Source organism: Hyposmocoma kahamanoa, unplaced genomic scaffold (assembly GCF_003589595.1).
Source record: "Hyposmocoma kahamanoa isolate Upper Pololo Valley unplaced genomic scaffold, ASM358959v1 116, whole genome shotgun sequence".
Classification (NCBI taxonomy): Eukaryota; Metazoa; Arthropoda; class Insecta; order Lepidoptera; family Cosmopterigidae; genus Hyposmocoma; species Hyposmocoma kahamanoa.
Window position 1 is genome coordinate 4,510,422 of NW_020653391.1, and position 18,629 is coordinate 4,529,050.

The 18,629-nt window shown below is 35.6% G+C and overlaps 1 protein-coding gene across 6 annotated transcripts in view; it reads right to left on the reverse strand.

The window, feature by feature from the left end:
* LOC113239789 (focal adhesion kinase 1) overlaps positions 1-18,629 on the reverse strand; it is a 73,321-nt gene that overhangs the window by 41,761 nt on the left and 12,931 nt on the right. For 5 of the 6 annotated variants that reach the window (XM_026476924.1, XM_026476925.1, XM_026476923.1 and 2 more), the window contains exon 1: positions 14,703-15,015. The exons of the other annotated variant lie outside the window; for it this stretch is intronic. The gene's annotated coding sequence lies outside the window, so the exon portion shown is untranslated. Of the gene's footprint in view, positions 1-14,702; positions 15,016-18,629 lie in introns of those variants that run through there. 6 annotated transcript variants of the gene reach the window in all.

Below are 18,629 nucleotides of genomic sequence, written 5' to 3' on the forward strand. Positions count from 1 at the left end.
AACTCGATATTTCAGTATTTATTAGTTTTCAATTGGAAATGTATGTCTATTATTTTTAGTTATTTTAATATTTTTTAATGAATTATACTGTATATTTAATCGACTTAAAAATAGGAGGAGGTTGTCAATTTGACTGTCTTTTATTGTATGTATGTTACGCGATAGTTACATTTGTGAACCGATTTTGATGATTTTTTTTGTGTTGGCAAGAGGGTACTTCAGAGAGGTACCATTTAAATTTGAAGAAAATATTCGGTGGAATAAGGGTGGCAAACTAGGGGATGAATGAATTTTCAGGTCGGTTTTTTTAGAACTCTGTCCTGAGATTATTATTAATGAATTATATTGTAACATTTGAGAAATATATTAGCAATAAAGGCTATAATTATATTTGTTTTTTAAACTAACTAAACTTTCGGACTCTTTATACGTCTCAGGGTCATAGCTGAACCTGTCATTTACAGTCAGACCGCTAGAAGTGCTAAAGTAAATTTACCATAGATATAGACTCCGACTGAAAACAGTCACGATGGAGACACAGGAATATTCCTGTGTTAATTATGAAAGCTATAGCGTTCAATATAATTTTGTGTACATCTTAAAATGTTTGTTACAAAGGGCACAGTTCAACTAAATGCGTCATATCATAAATATTTGCCGATACGTTCGCCATTATCGGAATCGAATAAAAAAACATAGGGTAGCCTCGTAACGAAGGGAGGAAAATGCGAGGGGATGAAACGAGCTGTCTCACTCCCTCTCAGAAGGGCTGTGCGCACTTATTATTTTACTTTCGTTATAAAACAAGAGTCACTTCACTCACAAGAGCTGTAGGTACTTATTATATTGTTTTTATGAGAGAGTTACAATTTATAAATTGCAAAAATAATTACGACGACTCATGTGCTTCTTTAGTCATAAAAATGAAGTCATATTTTTCGGATCTAAAATCGCTTAATATTTGTTTTTATCGTCTCAATCTGCCGCGACTGAAACCTGTAAAGAGCCCAAATCGCTGGTTAGTTTGGAAAAATAGTAGTTTATAATTAGCGTTCTTAAAATCGAATACCTTGTTTAAGCTGCAAGGCTTTGCCGTGTAGCCAAAGTATAGGTAAGAGATTTTAAGAATTATGTAATGATTGCATACTATAATTTACGTTTTCTACGAGTAAATAAAATAAGGAAACACAACCAATAATGACAACAAAGTCAAACGAAAGCAGAGAGAACCAAAAAAACAAAGAGATAGAATAGAAGTGGTAATTTAGATAATAGAGGTATCAAATATTTTTCCATTCTCTAAGTACCAAATACCGCTTTTAATTTAACCAATATTATTTTAAATTAAAGTTTATGACCTGGTTGCAAGACCTTTAGGGCGCATTTATTCGACACGAATTTCATCGCGCGCGTCTAACTGTCATTGCAAAATACGCTCTATTTACTTAGCTTTTACGTTTTAACTTAAATTAGCGTCCTGGGCACGCGGGAGAGCCTGTTGTTGAGCCATGTTTGAATATTATAGTTCTGTGTACAGAATTTGTTCAGTTCTGTTGCGAGTACCATAGACAATAGAATTTTGACATAGAACTAAAAAGAGCGCGTCTATATTGTAAGTCAATGGCGTCCTTAGACTATTTTTTCCATCCTCTAAGATGGCGTCTATGAAATTATAATTGACAGTACAGGAGATTCAAAAAAATTGCCAATCGCGAAAACCTTAGAACGCAATATTTGTCTTTCAAAAACAAACCAGGAGTAAATTGTGACTAAAGATCCCGAAACGTTGGTTTGTTCTCAATATTAGTATCGGTTTTGAATTGAACAATATCGATAAATATATTATGACGACCTACGTGGTCGAGTGGCTTGCACACCGGTTTTCATGGTGTCACCATCTCTGAGGATTCGATCCCCGGCCCGGTCCATGTACAAAACATTTTTTTCTATATTGTCTCAGATGTGGGTGTTAGTAGGTCGTTGTTTTCGATTTCCATAACATAAGTGCTTTAGTTTGGGATTAAAGCAACGTACCTATGTGATGTTGTCAAATATTTATTATTTATTTATATCTATTAATAACAATAATCGAACACTTAGAAAAAGTTTCTTCGATTCGGTCGGATTCGAACCGAGACGTCTTCCAATAAACAGTGCCAGACGCTATAGCAACTAAACGTAGTTAGCGAAAAAAACAATTGAATATCATGGTAGTAAAACATCGTGACACTCAATAAAAACTTGAAAAGTGAATAATATCTAGTTTTAAATCTCAAATATCATTAATAATCTAATCTGTCTATCTGAACGTGTTCTGTAATGGCGACCATCGAAGTGGTCGCCTCCTAGTTCGGTTGGCACTGACGCGCTCAAAGATGACTAATGTAGCCAATTTTCGCGGCGTATCCTCGTGTAAATTGAGGGCACGTGAGTACACCGCCAGTTCAAGCATAAAATGTAATAAATAATAGACAATAGGATACATAAGGACGCATGACACATTTTCATAATGCTTATTTATAATTAATTCCTTCCAATCTAGTGTTTTTCGATCTTTTTTCCCTTCTTTTTTTTTTGTAGTTTTAACTTAATTGGCATAAATTCATACAGCCTATTTCACTTCTTTTCTTAATTTTGGTTTCACTTTTCATTTAGGTTTTCAATATTCATAGTACATCAAAAGTGGAAATCGCTTCAAATGTTTTTTTGTTTTCTAGTAGAGATGGCAGGAAACCTTCCCTTTTTTTGTTTTTGGTTTTCCTCCCGCCTGTTTCCTAACCCTTTACTTTGACGTTGGCTCAAAGTAATCTAGTGCTATTAAAAAAGAATCTACGAGGTCAGGTTATTGTTTATCTGTCAAGACTTCTTTTTGTTTCTAAAACTGTGCTGCAAAAAGGTGTCAAGTTTCGAAAGTCTTTAGCAAACTTACAATACCACATTATACGGTAAATTGTATACAAAACCGTATCTAAGATGGCCCATTGTCTACGCCACTGCACAAAGATTATCGTTGACTTTATGGTGCCAACCTTCAAAAAGTTAAATATGTGAAGAAGTAAGTAGCGCCAACGTTCAGTAGTCAAAACCACAGACAGCGATGTCAAGTTCTTACCTCCTTAGTACTTATAATATAGTTGAGTGCTGGGCATATCTAACTCCATGAATGACACGACTGAATGGCGGTCGGGAATCTGTTGCAGTATTTGCTATGCACAGAGTGCAATCGATGCAAGGGTTGTTTACCTAATGGGGGTGGTAGTACAGCCTATTTGATAACAGTAAGATAGATTTACTTCGTATTGGCTTTGTGAATTCGAATACGGTAAGAAATTCAAATCGACGAATCGATGAATCGATATGGCTCCAAATTGTAAAGAACAAATAACGACTGACGATTAATTTTGAAACGCCATTAGTCAGTTTGAATTTACTAATGCGTTACAAGTAATCCACAGCGCTAAGGGCACGAGCATGTAAAGGATTTGCCATATTTTTTGCTACTTTATTTCTTATTAAAAATGTAAGTGCGCATTTGACTTCTATCTCACCTGATGGAAAGTGACAATGAAGCAAGCACACCGAAATAATGCCTCTTCACTCTCGCCTTGAAAAGGTTCAAGTTATAGTGTTCAGGGAATAACATGTACAAAGAGTAACAATGTACGCGAAAATATGTTTGAAAAATCCCGGAGACCAGGCGAACTGATACGAATGGAGAATAACCAAGCAAGAGAATATTCCTACTCTCTGCATACCCGATAAATAGACAGGCATGATGATGATATTATGTACTTCATCTATGTAGTAATGCGCAGTATATACGCAAAAAAGGTTTTTACAGGTTCTACGACAAGTTCACGTACGAATGCGCAACACATATGCCTATATTCACGCCTTTGGGTTCCCATTAAAGTAGGCAGATAGTATTGATCGTCACTTTACACGACCCTGAGAAACTTCTATTATTATTCTTCTCACTACGCACTTCAGTCTTTAAGAACATTCTCGATTTGATTTGAAAACGTTCTTCTTGGCCTTTGTCTTCCAGTTTTCCTTTCCACGTCGGCTCTATACATTACTGCCACAACTCTAGCTTCATTTGGACTCTAGCCTTTCATTTATTTATTTTTATAAAAAGGTTAACAATAAATTCCAAGTTAATAAATCTAAATGGGAGGCTTAAAAGAGCCTCTGCGATATTTAAATAATGCAAAAGTGCAAAAGTTTAATTTTAAAAACATAATTTGGCGAATCATTGAAAACGTCTATGAAAGAAGCCTTATGAGTGATGTCGTTATATCCACGACACGCTCTAGCTTTGATAGAATCAATAAATTGGACTAAAGATCTTGACGTGTTCATTGACTCTGAATCTAAATTTCGGCATCTACTGATTACTGCCTGGAGACTGTCACTGCCCGAAGCTTTGTGGTCGGGAGTGATCGTCTCAGTCTTTATTGACTATGACTTAGTACACGTTCAATTTATTAATATTGTTAGTGAAAGTTGTACAACATAAATAAATAAATTCATCTTTTTTATAATATCAAGGTGACGGAAGGAGCAAGTCATGTGCTTGTGGTAAGGGGTTTGTAGTATCTGAACCCGGGGTCGGTTTAAAGTTGCAACGGAACCCGAACGAGCCCAAATGCAAATATCGTGTGATTCCGGTAAGCTACACGCCTGTTCATAACAGTTGCAGTGTTACACAGAGCTTCAAATCGCAAAGATCTGAGAGGCACTGCCATCGCGCCTTTCATCCTGAGACATAAATTAACAAACACCCTTACACTTCACATATTACTAATTGGCGGCAGAAAAAGGTAAGGTAGCAGTACTTCCCCGGACGAACTCTTTCACAAGGAGCTCTAATGCTACTATCTTCTACATGTAAGAATAATAAATAGTACTGAGAGAGAAATTTAAAGAAATTAACATTCTTACATTAAGCATCACAGTATATTTATGAAATAATGGTAGACATAACATTACAACGAGGAATAAAAATAAACTGGTAGTCGCCGACAGTTCTATAAAAATCCGGTTGACATATACTATTTTATTATTTTTATTTTATTTTTTAATTTAGTCGGTTACGAGGTAAACTTTGTATAAATCTTTTAGTATTAAAGTCTTTTTATTATACATCATCTCGTCGGGGATGTAGTTAATGGTAAAAGGCGCGCATTTTCACCAAACCGAATTTCACTGGAGAGGGATTTAACATTATTACTTTGTTATTATTGAAATTGGCTACGACTTTCACTTTTGCACAGTAAGCATTTAGTTATGTTGTCTACGGACTGATAACAATAGATTTCCGTAAATCTCGCTAATTTGGTTGCCACGACATTTACGCGGAATAGATTTGGCGACAAAATTACCGAAATGGAGACTCATAATCAAATGCTAGTTACGCATAATTGCACTATCCCCGACGTCTGCGTATTGAATGACAAAAATCCTTGGTAGTGACTCGTTTGTTTATATCTATGATATTTGAAATAAATATTGTAAACAATAAATGCGAACAAATGTTTATTTAAAAAGGGAAACCCTAAGAGTTTCGAGAACATTCCGGCCTTACAAATAAGTACAATTTAATTAATTATGGCGACTTGACATTTGCATAACTTTACATATAATGAAATAAAGATATATTTGATTTTGATAAAAAATAAAGTAAAATATCTTGACTTGATGTCACATTCACCTTATGAACACTATATGCATTTTAACAGAATAAAACGCTTACAATAATCTTGAATTTCAAAAAAGTTTAAGTGTATAATAATAACAGCTACAATTTCAAAACTAATACGTACGGCCGTGGTTCCTCAGTGGTATACTCCCGGCCCGGTAATCGAACCCGGGACCTCTGCGTGGCAGACCAGCGTGGTAAACGTTTGGCCACGAAGGTAGTTAAACTATGTAACTATAGTTTTATTTTTAATTATAAAAATAGCATAAACGAAGCAAACATTCCTTGGCCGCTTTGAACTAGTTAAGTTGTTATACTGCAATGAAACCACAATATAATACTAGGGGTAGTCCTCCCTGCGGTTGTCCGACGAGAATGATCAAACTGTCCGTTAAAGGGGGGAGACAGGGGGGCCCTCGCGGTAATGTACCTCTCACTGCACAATGAGATAAATAGTGCTGTAATTGTTTGCGAAACAGAAAATGAATATCGTACCTATAAAGGTTTTATACTATTGTATTTTATTTCTGTTCACACAATAGCCACGTGAATCTCCAGATTTCAGCAAACTATAGCAGGGAAAGCGCTTAACGTCCGAAGGACATTAAAATGACTAAAAACGCAAAATGGGGTTTTTTAAAGTATGTTTCTAGATATCCTATGGTCATAGTAGAATGAATATAGCGCTCTTGAATGCGACATTTTCATTATAATGCACACTGAACGTTTACTTTATCATAGGAATGGTGGTCTTGGTCTGAATCACTTCATACATTATGTACATTTTGATTACATGGGATCTTAGGAGGTTAATGACAACGTTAATTTGTCGGGGTTATGAACACTGTACGTCGCCCCTGTTCGTTCTATATTATTTTAGTTGTTATTATTTCACTTTACGGTATTCATATTTATTTATTTATTCAGAGTCATTAAATGTGTAATGAATGAGGAATGCGGGTTGAGTGCTAATTATATTACTACCATTTAATGGCCTAAGCTTAAAAAACGTTTGATTGGTCAAAAACTATTATGCATTTATAAAATTTGTAAAACGAGGGAAAAATCTTCGATTATAACAACAGTTTTGTACTCTAGCCGTTTAAAAATAAAAATGCAAAGTGCGAAACACATTTACGCGTCCGGGAGTGCATAAAAATTGTATCTTACACATACAAAATGCTTTATACGAAATGGAAGCATTATTTACGATTTGAACTGCGTCTATTTGCGGGCCCTTTACTTTGGTTTGTTTGAAAAAAATAAATATACGCGATTTAAATCCGGAAAAATAGTTTCATTTCCTATGTGTAACAATCGCGAAAACCTAAAAAGGTCTATGAGTAGGTTACATCATACGTAAAATAACAAGTTCTTTGATGAGAGCTGGAGTCTACACTCGGTTGGAGACATGTGTTACAAATCACCGGGTTCACTCCCTCTTAGTATATTAGAAAACCTAACAAATACATTAAGTAACATTTGCAAATTGCAGTAAAATCAGTATTACAAAGTATTACAAAAACCGACTTCAAAAGTTCGTGGAATTACATCTGTTTGCCAAGTTTTGTTGAAATTGGTTACCTGAAAGTGCGCGAAACCGGATTCATCCCCTAGTTTGTCATTCGTAGAGGTGGAATATATATATATATATTCTTCAAATTTACCCTCTTTCCAACAAAAAAGAATCATCAAAATCGGTTCACAAATTTTACCGGAGTTATCGCGTAACATACATACAAAAAAATATAGTCGAATTCAGAACCTCCTATTTTTTACGTCGGATAAAAAGTATAATATATAGTCTGATGTGAGACCAGTGAACGATACTAAGAACAGCACTAATTGACAGGTCAATGCACTCAATCAATAATGCATGAATACATTTATAATAAACCGTTCGGTTTTAATATTCAGCGCGTGACGGTATTTTAGACTCGAATATCCTGGGAGTTGAGTCATATTAATGGTAGTCGTAGAGTCGCAGCCTTCTAACGTTAGTGATATGTCTAAAGGCCCGTCTACATGGTTGAGTTTCACCGTGTATCAACTAGCGCAAATGAATCAAGCGTTTGTTTCAATATCTGTACTTCTGCCACGAGCTTACTGTGACAGTTGTTGTCGCTAGCGATCGTGTAAAGTTGTCACGCGGGCCTCGCGTAATTAACTACAAGACTCGGTCCACATTAATTTTATTGTAGAAATAAAGAAAGAGTACAGGAAGGGAAAAGAACAGGTAAAGTAAAGGCGTAAAGGCTATAACAAAATAATAATATAAAAACAGATACAACCGTGTCCAAACACTACCCACTTAAATTAAATACAGGTCATGGTAAAAAGGATCTTACCCCAAATAGGCCTGTAATTTCTAGAAATACTATGCTTTATAAGCAGTTCGGTTACATGATTTTCAATGGTACTACAAATATAATAATTTACAAGCAATTAGGTTACTTGATTTACCTGATTTTTTTTAAATTTTACGTGTAATTGAGCACGTGAGCTCGCTTCGGAAATTCTGTACACAATGGCGATGGAAAGAAAAAAAGTGACGAAGAAGAAAAGGAATTTAAGAACGATTAATAAGTTCAAAGTAGGTGGCCAGGAACCAGAGAAAAGGTTGGTAAAAAGGTGGGACGACGATGAAAGAGATCGCATTGTATTTGACAATTTTATACGGCAAAAGGATATTGTACAAACAATGTGCTAATCTCATTGACTTACAATTATAGCTAATCTGTACTTCGTCCGATCATATAGAATAATGAAAACAAGCTAAAATAAAAGTCTGAAACGAGTTATTGAAGAATAAAATATCTAACATTGAACGTAACTTTTATATGAAGATATTTCTCTTTTAGTACTACAGAGTACCTGCTAAATTTTGGATACCAAAATTGCGCAGCGATTTAACGACGCCATAACGACGACGAAATAAGTAAATAAAACAATTTACATTGTTGGGGCAACACATACGCAAATCACAATATAAAACTAATGCATAACTGTCTTGGGCAAATTGACTCGGGATGAAGTTCCACCGTGTAGCCGGTCCTCAAGACGGGTGAAATAAAGCTGCTATTTAACAGCGTATCCCAATACCTGGATCCCATCCCATTTTTTGAACTTATCCCTTATTCGTTATTTTGGAACACTCACGGAATTGGAGTGATCAAATCGTAGCAATTGTCGTAACAATGTCGTTACTAGCTATCCGGTCGGTACCAGAATTTTGAAAAAAACACTGCATTATTTTGAGGATTCCGTTAAAAGCGACGTTATTTCGTTTAGCACTTCTCTAATTAATTTACATCTCATACTTCCTCGCATGATCCCTTTCTAATCCCGTTTCCAAATATCATTTTTATGTTATAAATTTCCATGTTTTAGGGACAAAAATCCTTTTAAGTGACTGAAACGCTGACCCTAAAATGCCAAGAACAAAAAAGCAGCAGTAGAGCTCCTTATGAAAGAGTTCGTCCAGGGAAGTAAGCCACCTTACCCATTTCCGCCGCCAAGCAGTAATGGGAGCATTACTGTGTTACGGTTATGAAGGGTAAGGATACTGGTGAAATTACAGGCACATTGGACTTGTCAACTTTTGTCTCAGAGTGACGGGCGCTATGGCAGTGCCCCTCAGATCTTTGCGATTTAAAGTATTGGACAACTGTTATGGACAGGCGTGTCGCTTACCACCGGCCGCGCGACTTGTTCGTCCCATTACTTGGTATAATGAAAAAAAAACTATTCAGATTTCAAAAACTAAAGACTTGACTTCGGCTATTTAACATGAAATGAACTCATAATGAACTATAAGAGACGAAGCTGCACGGTCTTTCAAGGAAGAAAAAGATAAAAACCACAACTTCTAGAAATACACAAACTGTAATTCCAAAAATCTTCTTTGACATTTTTTAGAACAATAAATTCTTAGAGGATGGAAAAAAATAAATTAGATTTTATATTTTGTCACATTTCAAGCAGTGACAAATTGCATTTTCCACGAAAATGGCGGACAAGTCTTTAAAGCCGTGCCTAATCCTAATAAGCAATTTTCATCACTTTTACAATTACATTTGTGTTAATTTTCTTAGCTTTATGTCTACATTAATAGATCAAACTGTGAGTGCGGTGGAAAAATTTATAGAATTTGTAACGGAGACACCAGAGTTTTATTAAAAAATTTCAAACTTATCACGAGACATGGTATCTCGCAAAGAGAAAATAAATTACTATAGTGTATTAACGCGTCGTTTACGATGTAAACAACTAAGAGACTATAATTCCCTACGTCTTACAAGGAAACCTCGGCCAATAATGTTTTCATATCTGCTTGTAACTATAGGATTGTTTTTCATTTACTACAACGTAACAAGTGATGTGGAAGATGTAAGATCAGACGACATAATGGGTCCATTGGAACCTATAGAACAGAATACAACAACAGCGAAACATTTTACAGAAGAGGTAAATAAAACCAACGATTTCAAAACGCATCTTAGTCTCATAGGTTTTGATAATATGACATTTATTTTAAATCTAACGCAGTATTTAATTTCGATCCTCGAAACAATATCTAAACAGAATCTTACTAAACCAATTTCAATACAAAGCTTGGAAAATGCTAATTTCACAAAGATTTCAGAAGAGGTCGCTAACAGACTAACTAAAAAAATAAAGAAAGTAAAGAAATGGCGAAGGAAATCCACGATGGCTTTAAACTACGTAAATATCACAGAGCTTGCAAACTCTCACAGAATTCGGAAAGCAAAGCATTATAACATCAATATTGCATCTGCGTATAATACCGAACAAGGGAATATACATAAGATAAGATTCAATAGAACTTTAGAGAACAATTCGTCATCAAAACGCGTTTAAACTTGTTTTGACAGATTAAAAAGTGAAATGTTTGTATGTATTTTTATGATACTCTTTTGACGTATACATTATACAGATACATTATTTGCTATGGTAATAATAATACATTCTATTTAAGTATCACTTTTGTTTTCTTTAACATACTTTAAAAATAGAACTAGGTTGTTGCTATTATTTGTTACCAAGGCAGTACCGAGACTCTTTTCACCAATAGTTTTATAAGAAATAAATAAACTTAAATCGATAATACCATGCCCGTAGGGAATTACAAATATTATGTTACAAAACTGAAATACGACATAACGAGGTGATGATGCAAGCCGAGACGGATTTGTCATGTAATGTGTCTAATTGCGGTCGACGAAGTCAGGCCTCTAGATTCTAGAGACTCGTCCATTTTATCCAGAGTCTAGAAGATGACGTGATAAAATGGACAAGTTAAAACCGATGATAAACTTCACGGGACTGTGAGTTACAGAAATGCTTAGAGGAATCAAAATATAAAAGTAGGTATATGAACATAAAAGCATATAATCAAAGATTACATATCGCACTCGACAACTAGCATAGTATCATCTCAAAAATTGCGAAATTAATAATTTATCTCCAAAATTTCGCTCTATTGATGTGTCATTCTTATACGATTTAATTTCAAAGTGGCAGGACAACACTGCCAGTTTGACACTAAACGTAATATTAATATAAATTAAAGCCATTTTGAGATAACACTATGTTAGTTGTCATGTGCGACATGTATTAGCCCTGTGTAACCCGCTTACGATTACGATGGGGTCGGCCTCGGTGCGTGGTCGGGTTTAGATTACGGGGTGTGCTTATGTTGCGGGATACGCTATACCTGGACGTCGACCAGCCGGCATTAACAAATGGCATGTGCATAACTGTTTTATAAACAAAAAACCGACCTCAAAAGTTCGTGGAATTACAATTTGCCAAGTTTAATTGAAATCGGTTATCGGAAAGTGTGCGAGGCCATAATTCATCTCCTAGTTTGCTACCCTTAGAGGTGGAATATTTTCCTCAAATTTAAACGGTACCAATACTGAGTTACCCTCTTTCCAACAAAAAAAGAATCATCAAAATCGGTTAACAAGTGCCGGAGTTATCGCGTAACATATATGCATAAAAGAAAATTAAAAAATACAGTCGAATTGAGAACTTCCTCCTTTTTAGAAGTCGGTTAATAAATAGAGGAATAAGAATAGATACTTAATCATTATTAATATTATTGAGGTAGTTAATATACAAAAAAGTCATATGCACAGTTGCTCCTTTTCCCATTGTGGTCTCTGATATTTTATGAAAAGCGTACTGCAATACGTAGCAAATATCTACTCAGTGGGTATACTGAAAAAACAATGGTACTCATAGTACAAAAAGTAATGTAGTTTGAGACCGAAAAATTGGTGTATAGCTGATGTGTAATATATAGAATATTCGGGTGAAGTCCTTTCATAGAAATGATAATTTACAAGTTACGATATCAGTGAGGCATCGAGTATATAACCAGATATAAAGACGAAATAAGGGCTATCCATCCCTGGCAACTCATCAGTCAAATGTTACTGATATCACTTTTGAATATCAACTCTCATTTACGTTGAAATCACAAATTAGAAACCTGAAATAGTACAGCGCCAACAACTGACCTGTGTACGTCTCCATATATTCCAAAAATATTAATCTATTAGTAATATTAGTATTTATTGTAATAAAAGTAATATCTTTAACTGTAGGGGGCTGTTCCATTCGGTGGTGTAGGAAAAACAGCAAAACATCTAATTACAAAAGAAACGGAATCACATTTCATCGGTAATTAAATATTTATTAAATTTTTCAATTTTCGTCAATTATAAAGCAAAGCTCAAGTTAAACTGGTTGAAGTTGAACAATTGACGACACCCGTCAATTGTTTCGAATTCGGGCTGGCCAATCGGAGCCCAGTTGTCACAGTAATGACATGGCAGAGTAGTTTTCAAACAAAGTAAATGACAGTTTGTCTCTATTTCTGGTTGTATACTCGATGCAGTGAGGGCTCGAATTTCGAAATTTATTGGACTTCTGTAATGTGTGCCTTCGTCCCCGCTGCACGATAAAATTACATCACTAAAGCCAGGATCATGCACAGGGAAAAAGAACCCCCACAGCAAAGAATCCTTAAAGAAAAAAAAATCAAAAGAATATTATAAAGTATATTCAGAATAGAGCACTCAATTAAAGCTACACGCTTATGTCACAGATCAGCGATCTCTATTAATTTTTAATCCTATTCAAATAAAATCTCACATAGGGCTTAAAACTGGGTCGAAAACTTGTCCCTAACAACCAGATAAAACACTTCCACTAGCGGTCACCACAAGATTCAATGATATGGGCTAAAATTCATTTACATTCGTAGCTAGCTAATAAAGGCAATTTATTTATAATTCGATCACTTCTATGCTGATTAGTCAATACATCATTAGGAGGTCATAAAACCGAATGTCGACGGCCCTGTGCGCATCATACGTATATCGTGTGGGTGGTGAGTAGGCGGCATGGTGACACCCCGTTTTATCTGGCCAACGCCCTTAGTTATTGTGAAAGGTTTGTGCAACATTCCCGACCATGCGCAATCATAAAACAATCTTGTTTTTTTATGATATCAAGTGACGGGACGAACTAGTCGTGCGCCTGGTGTTAAGCCTGTCCATAGCAGTTGCTGTGCCGTTCAGAGCTTTGGATCGTAAAGGCCACTGCGCCTGTCACCCTGAGACATAAGTTGACAAGTCCCATGTGCCTGTAATTGTACCAGCACACTTACCTTTCAAAACCGGAACGCAGTTAATGATCACATTACTGCTTAGCGGTAGAAATAAGTAAGGTGGCAGTACTTTCCTGGATGAACTCTTTCACAAGGAGTTCTACTGCTACTTTAGTAGTAGCTCCTTGTATTTTAAAAGGATATAATAGTAAAGTCTTCCAATCGCTCACTTTTAATTGAGCAACTAATTAACGGATTAATAAACTATCGCCCATTTTACAGGTGTCACAAAAAGAATGGCCATAACTTGGCAGATAATGGTACTGTAAAAGAACTTTAGGGGAATAAAATATATTCGAGGATAAGGGTCTAAGGGGATTAATTAAAACTCCTAAGACCCAGCAAACTACAATGGAAAAAGCGCTAAACGCCCAATGTATATTAAAATGTACCGCTTCTTGCCCGTGGATCACACGACTAGTTCACAGCGGTCAACTACGCGGAATTTACTAAATTTAATTACATATTTCAGACCCAAGAGTGCCCACTCTTGGGTCTGAAATATGTAATTAATGTGAAATATGTAAAGTCTTTCATTGGGACTCTATGAGACGACTCAACTTTTGAAATGCGTTATGTGCTTGTTCTATCTCACATTGATCGTTCATAAATTATAAATAATAAACAGAAACTATCTTTAAGAGTTGGCGTAGTGGTATTAACTACTATTGTAGCCAACATAGCGTTTCTGAAAATATTGCGCGACTTGACAATCAGTGAAGTACTATTTTTAGAGAGCAAACTAACAGACGAGTCGCTTAATGCTAGGTGATCATCGTCGCCCATAGTTGTCGGCCTTTCAGAGATCTGTCTACTTTTTCAAGAACCCCATGACATAATAATAATAAAATGTTATTATTCAGACAACTAGACGCACAGTTTGTTGGTATTCCACTTATGACTACGTTAATGTACATATTTTTCAATGGGCAATGTATTTTTAATTAAGTGTTGAATTATTGAGCACTTCTTAAGGCTACCGTCAATCAGGAGACTGTTAGTGCTACCACGTATTCTGGTCAAAAGCTATGCCTTCTTTTTCCACAACACAGCATTAAAGTTACCGACACACGCTTAGGCAAACACGGTAAATGCTCTGCAAAACAGTGACAGCCCCCCCTTGGGCGTAGTCGTACTGGATACGCAGCGATCCAAGCGAACGCTGCGCACAGCGCACTGGAGTACAGCGGCAGATAAAGTCATAGATAGATAAAGAAAACACTTCCGGAAAGATCCCATTCCACACATTTTTAAGAACAATGTATATATATTTGTAAAGAATATAAATAAAAAACAAACCTTCTAGATCTGACTCTGGTGTAACGCCAAGTGTCACTGCTGTAATGCCCTGAACTCGACGGGCAGAGTAACACATGTAGACTATTCGGCCTCGCCTCTCGACCTTTCTTTGTCCTCAGTTTCACTATGACGTCATCGTTCTTTTTCAACGGTGGTTTTTTAAGCTTCTCTTCTACGTTCAAATGTTCCAAATCTTTCGAATTTTGCCGTAGCAAGTCCGGAGTCGTGTTATGGTCGTATCTTTTGTCGGGTCGTCGCGGTTCGAAGACGACTTTTGAGTATTCTTGACTTCTACGCCATAATCGAGGTGACAGGGGCCAAAAGCGATTTGTGTACTGTGTAGGTTCCATTACCATTTTTTTCTGTCTGCACTGTTGATTATTTATATATTAAAATTCATTCCAACTTTGAAATAGACAAAGTGATTTATGGTCTTTAGGCTAGCACCAACACGTAAAGTTAAAACAGGCTATCTTCACGTGTTCCTTAAAAAGTAAAAAGCTCTAGTGGTTGTTTTGTAGCATTAATTAACAAATTAAGGCATTTGCTTTTGCCTGCGTGTTTTACAAAATTAAATGTAGTGATAGTAGTATGAGACCTGCGAAGTCAACAAGATTTTATATTTATTTATTTCAATAACATATCTTTTTATCATGATTTTTTCTTTTTTGTTAAAAAATTAATGCTTCCATCTCACCTGATGAAAAGTGACGGTGAAGACGATGATGGAGCATGTACACTAACTAATCCCTATTCATTCTCGCCTTGAAAGCGCCCAGGTTATACCGTTCAGGGAACAAGCAGGCAGGGAATTCTACTCCATAGCCGTTCGCCATATAAACAGAAATGGTCGTTATTACGCCTTTTAAGTTATAAAAATAAAAAAAAATGTTTTGCGCTATTTTCTTAACTCCAATTTTCGGAGCTATTCGCGATTTAGTGAAGTTGACTATTCTATCAATTGTTTTTTAGAATTATAAAAAAAGACCGACCTCAAAAATTCGAGGAATCACATCTATTTGCAAAATTTTATAGAAATTGGTTACCGGAAAGTGCGCGAAATTCATCCCCAAGTTTGTCACCCTTACAAATGGAATATTTTCTTTAAATTTAAATGGGACCAACAAAAAAGGATCATCAAATTTGGTTCATAAATGCTGAAATAATCGCGTAACATACATACAAAAAAACAAGGCGAATTGAGAACCTCCTTTTTGTCGTTTCAAGTCGGTTAAATGCGCATTTGACTTCCAACTCATCTGATGGAAAATGACGAGTATCTCACATGGCTCCGCATCTTATGTACATATAAAATGAATATTCGAAGTGACATTTGACCGGAACAGAAATTTTTCGTTCAATTCGTGTATTTCTGTGGAACTCGAATTACTCCATACGTAAGATTTTTTTTTAAGAGTGACTGTTATAAATTATATTATAAGGTATTTCACTATAAATCAAAACAAAACCACGTCTAGTCAAAGATGTTTGTCGTTAGCGTTCCGTTGATTTGATGATGACGATATAGATTTATTTATTATTTCGATAAAACTAACAAAATAAAATAAATTAATGTCACGGTTCGCTAACACAAAGCTTTGATAAAAAAATAATACCCAAGTTATCTATGGTTTTAGGCTAGTCGTGTACCCTCCTTAGCATAGTGAGCGCTGCTAAACCAAGATATAATAAACCTTAAAGGCAACCACATTCCTTCGCAATAATTATAGGCGTTTGTCATCGCACGGCTGGGGACAGTGACAGGAACTGGCACACAATGACCGGAAGACGTGCGCCTGCGCCGGTAGGTAATAAGGTACCGTATTACCGCTGAGCATCGTACACGTGATCTATAGACTAATTTTTTATTTATTGTACAAATTATAGTCTTATTTCTTTGTTCGGTGATAAATGTATGGAATTTAAATATGTAAGTATTATAATTATTGTACACCTTGTATGGGATTGACTGTTTTGCCAGCAAAGTCGTAGTCTCTGTCTACATTTTTTCCAAAGATGACCTCGGGGGCCCGAAGTGTATCACAGTTACAGATTTAAACGAAAAGCACTTAGTAAAGTAAAAATTTGCTTATTCAAATAAGCACATATGCACGCTTTTCAACTTAAGTGTAAGCGTTAACAACATGCCTATGTATCTGTTTCCTACAAAAATTAATTCGTCAATCTGAATAATAATTTTATAAATAAATACAAAACTCGTGTTTTACAAGTAAGCTTACTTATCTTAAAGCCTTTAGTGGTGTACTCTTGCTTTTCGCTATCAACACAACGTTGCAAGCTTTTTGTAACATACAAGTTTAAAAGCACTTAAACGTTTTCCTAAACTATTTTGTAAGCTTCAAACTAAAAAGAAAAGCCTATAGAAAAGCACGCTTTTTTTTAAAAAAAGCACAACGTTGTAACGTTTAAAAAAATAAGCAGTATTTCCAATTTTTTATATAGATTCAAGTGCCGGGACAAATAAGTGGTGCGTCTGGTGGTAAGCTGCACGTCTGTCCACTACTGTTGCAACGTCGCTCAGAGCTTTCAATCGCAAAAATTTGAAGGGTACTGCCACTGCGCCCGTCACCCTGAGACATAAGTTGACAAATCCCATGTGCCTGTAAATTCACCAGCACCTTTCAAAAACCGGAACGGAGAATGCTAACATTACTGCTTGGCGGCAGTACTTCCCTGGACACATTCGCACATCTCTGGTGGAAAGGCAGCCTTAATGATCTTGGTCCATCGTACGAGTCATGGGCACGCTAATGCTTATCCTGAATTCTATTTTTGAATTATTTATTTAATTATAAGGTCGTTTACTTTTTTAAACTGTAAGTACTCCTTAAAAAACCGAGTAGCGACTCTTTTCTTACTAATTCAACAAGTTATTTACGCATAGAGATTATGAAGTTTAGAAGCAAGTGCCAATGCGTTAAAGTATTTAAACTAGTTGTCTGCACTATACAGATGGCACGTGTTACCGAGACGGCTCATTTTTTTGTCCTATTGTACTCGAAAGATAAAGAGGTAAAACGAATGGGTGCAAATAATATTTCGTCAACTGTAACGAATTTTTCTAAATGATCTGTTTTTGGTGTTCTGGATAGTGCTTCCGAAGTTAATTTATACGACTGATGATATAGGGAGTTCCTTTACTTGAAACCAGCTAATTGGTGTTATTGTCTAGGGTATAAAAATCAATCTTCGTCATGTCAATTGAAATTTACTTTTGTGTCTACTTTAATATGCATTCCCTAAGATTTAAATTTTTTTAAATCAGAACGCCAACAAAAAACGTTAACGAACTAATTTAGAATTGCCCGACAACCGAAAAAAAGACCAAAATAAACGTAGTATACGCAAAAAAGATGTAAGTTACGTATAGTACAGTTTTATTTCAAAACTAAAGAAGTGATGTGATATTCTAAACCGGTTTATTTAATTTTTTTATACTTTGGACGCACGCCAAGACGGCTATGACTCCGTGAGTCAAACTGTTCTAAGAAGGAACACTTTTTGTTTTGTTAAAAGAGTCCTAACTTTTTTGAATTGCGAATTTAAACTATAAAAAGGTTTTTATACGCAGTCCGAGTTTAATTCCCTGAAATCTTGTGAGAAATCCTTGGAAAAATTTAATGGTTTCTTTAGCTGTAAATCAAAAGTTGTAGTATCGTTTAATCCACAATAGTTCTAATATAAATAATTCAAACATCTTATCGTGTATTAAGAGGACAGTTGGTATTATGGAACGTAAAGGAAGGCGTTTGCTCAAATCTGAGCAAATAGGGATTTCTAACGCCTGCATACTCTTGGAATTCAAGACCTGGAAAACAGGCGTAATGTTGTGTGTACTGTCAACAAAGTTAAAGACTTCCCAGTAACAAAACACCTTTGTTTACAAGCGTAACTTATTTTATTGGC